We start from the raw sequence: 3,422 nt of genomic DNA, 5'->3' as shown, positions 1-3,422 counted from the left end.
CCTCTGAAGTGTGGGACGTCCTCTTCTCAGCTACAAAGGGTTAGCCTGCCCCATCCACTGACACATGGACTGATGGGCACATATGACACCATTGCTGAGACTCCAACTGTAGTTGGAGCTAAAATGTTGGAAGGATCGGGGAGCCGCCCAAAAGAGTATAAATTCTCCTGGAAAATGGAGGCACCAGAAATGTCTATTATCTCTCTCCCTGCCCGAGTACGGCCTCTGCCTTTCTGGCTACAGACGGGGCCCTGCAGAATCTGGGGGTGTTTGAATGAGTGAGGAATGGAGGTTTCAGGCCTGCACTGAGACTGCTTTTGTCCACGGACAAAGTCATATTTAAGGTTTCAACTGACATTGCCTATTCAGTGACTTTGGCAATAACTCTTAATTCTCTGAAAGGTCATACCTTCTTAACCATGGCTGGCTAAGAAGCGCCATGCTGGGGTCTCAGTTATAGAGCAGGGGAAATAGTATGACCCAGAGTATCCACACAGATCAGAAGGAGGACTCTGTCACATGGGGAAAAGGACAATTGTGCAGAAAGAGAAGAGACATCCCGAGGAAGGACACTGGGGACTCACCTGGCCTGGGTGTCGACTGGGACTGGGCAGCTGTGAGAAGGAGGAGATCAGGTTAGATGAATACACAGAAGCTGGAAAAACTGTAACAAAGGTGGAAGGAACTGGGAAAGTCTGACACTCAGTCCATCCTAGCCCCCTAACGCAGAGGGCGGGGCAGCACCATGCATGTCCCCACAGAGATGCTCCTTGGAAGGCATCTGGGCAGATTGTGTCCACTACTGCCAGCTCCAAAGTGATAAACTTTGTGTCTGCCTGTACTAATCAGGTTGACATAAAACCAACCCTCTCCCTTGCACGTCTTAGCAGTTCCTGAGTCAGCAAGGAAGAAGAGGCCATTCAAGCCAAAGTCCCGCCTATGATCTTCTAGCCCAGCCTACAGGCATTCATAACAAGGCTTTACCTAGCAGGCGTCATAGGGGCTGCCCACCCCACACCAGACCTGCTGCACACGCAAGACTGCAGTGCTCCGGAGGGAATTGCAGTCAGGCATTCACACTCCCAAAACCCAGGCCAGACACCAACGGACACAGATCTACACTCCCAACCTTGTGTCTCCATCCTGATGCCTCCTTGTTGGGCCTCAGCAGAAAACCTCCTCTTCTCAGCAGAAGACTTTGGTTCTGGGCTCCTCCCAGTGAGACAGTCCCTCTGCCAATCCCCCTATATGTGCTTCATCTGCCTCACCCTCACCCGAACCTTTCAGTAGGAGAAAGATGGAACCCTGGAGAGCCAGTGTGCAATAGTTTGGACGCTTGTCCTATCCAGGTGTCATGTTGCAATTGGATCCCCAAGTATAAAGGTGAGGCCTGATACACCCTGTTGGGTCACAGAGGCCAACCCATCATGAACACCTTAGTGCCCTCCACGGTCAGGGTTGAGGTCTTCTCTTAGTTCCTAGCTAGAGCTGCTGGTTGAAAAGAGCCTGGGCCCTCCCTCTTGCTCTCTCTTGCTTCCTCTGTGACCTCTGCCCAGAACAGCTCCCCATTCCCTTCTACCAGGAGTGCAAGCAGCCTGAGGCCCTCAGCAGAAGCCAAGCAGATGCCTGCACCATGCTCCTATGCAGCTGCAAGGCCACAGCCCAAATCAACCTCTTTCTTCATGAATAACCAGGCCCCGGCTATTCCCTTCCAACCGCACTAAAAGACAAAGGTCCAGCGCTTTCCTCTTCTCTCACTCCTTGAGCTGCCTCAGTAGGTGAACAAAGACATGACCCTTATTTCAATTTGGTCCATTGTCCACTCTGACCTACCCAATACCTGGCAATGTGGCAATGACTTATGCTGTTTCCTAGCAGAGAACTAAGGAGATATCAGAAATACAGGAAGAGTAGGAAAAGGTCTGAGTGAGATTAGAACAGAATGAGACCTCGCTTCCTGACCACACTCCACCCCAACAGAGGGAGCCCAAAGCCTTGGAGACCCACCTGAGCAGATGACCCCAGCATCTTCACTGTGCTGACAGTTATGGAAGAGCCAGCCACTGTGGGGACAGCTCCACAGGTAGGACTCGTGTCCTGAGCAGCGCACATCATCCAGGACGATGGGTCCATAGCCTTGACCAAACCGGGCATTTCCTGGGGCCGACATGGCCCAGCCACAGCCCAGCTGCCTGCAGACCACATTGGCATCACTGACGTCCCAGCTGTCATCACACACAGTGCCCCAGGAGCCTCGGTAGAGGACCTCCACTCGGCCCTGACACCTGTCACCTCCATTCACCAGCCTGAGGGCCAAACTGGATTCAGATCCTACAGGGGAACACAAGAACCCTTTATTCATCCCAATTAGTAGGTCAGGAATCTAAGGCACGTTCCATACTCAGGGCACTTCCTAGTGGCCAAAGTCACCTGGGCTGGCAGTCATGATTGCATATGACTGCAACCAGAGTTTCAGCTGCATCATAGTGGAAGGAGAGGGGATACCCTATTCTGCCCAGGTTTATGGAGGCTCAAGTTTTGGGGAAGCGTCTTTGATCCCAGTGGAGGTGACAGGAATGGACCCCCACTGCCTACTCTGGGTACACACAGCACTGAGCTCCACAGCTCCAGAGGGCAGACCCATGCCGTCCCCATGTTCAAGAGTTTAGTGGCACCCATGTGGTCCTCTCTGGCTTCTAGAAAATTGCCAGGTATGGCAAGGCCTTGGCCAGAGAGCTGCATGGACAGGAACTTCCACCCAACCTTACAGGTCAGCAGTGCATGGCCAGAGGGCCAGGAACGAGGTCCCAGTAGGATTAGGAAGCCCTCCAGGGCTTGTTCCCAGCACCTGGATGAGGATCTTTCCTGACCACTTGGAACGGGATCCCATGGAAGACAGGTCACCAGCAACCTCAACCTCCAACATCAGACCCAAGACTGGCCTCCCAGAGACTCCACCTTCCTCCCATGCAACCCACAGGGACGTCAACAAGAGAGGGGGCCACCATGAGCCTCATCCTGTCATTTACAGATAAAACATTTGTCCAGAGGTAGAGAGTGAGCCCTAGGGAGGGGTGAGAGGGTTATTTACCTTCTGCCGTTGCAGGTAAGTTGGTGGTTGGCCACGTGTCTGTAAATTGCAACAAACACAAAGGCTAGAATTAAACTTGGGGTGCAAAGCTTCTAAAGGAAAGGCCTCAGGACAAGGCAAGTATCATGAAAACTACTCCATTTCTGGTTCCTGCCACTTGCTCCCCATGTGTCTGCCCAAGTCTTCAGTCCAGTGAGCACAGCCAGGGACAGAGGCCTCACTGGAGACTAGTCTGATCCCTCCTACCTCTGAAGTGTGGGACGTCCTCTTCTCAGCTACAAAGGGTTAGCCTGCCCCATCCACTGACACATGGACTGATGGGCACATATGA

The 3,422-nt window shown here is 52.7% G+C and overlaps 1 long non-coding RNA gene across 1 annotated transcript; it reads right to left on the bottom strand.

The window, feature by feature from the left end:
- Positions 1–9: 9 nt before the first annotated feature.
- On the bottom strand, positions 10–3,407 carry LOC116548110. Its single transcript, XR_004267312.1, has 3 exons — positions 3,092–3,407; positions 2,008–2,331; positions 10–614 (listed from the first exon to the last, which is right to left on the bottom strand). It is a non-coding gene; the product is annotated as an uncharacterized LOC116548110 (long non-coding RNA).
- Positions 3,408–3,422: the final 15 nt, after the last annotated feature.

The sequence above is a fragment of the Sapajus apella genome, unplaced genomic scaffold (genome assembly GCF_009761245.1).
Source record: "Sapajus apella isolate SASKATOON/1434 unplaced genomic scaffold, GSC_monkey_1.0 scaffold7107, whole genome shotgun sequence".
Taxonomy (NCBI): Eukaryota; Metazoa; Chordata; class Mammalia; order Primates; family Cebidae; genus Sapajus; species Sapajus apella.
Note: the sequence above shows the minus strand (reverse complement) of the source record. Positions and strands in the feature narration are given on the sequence as shown.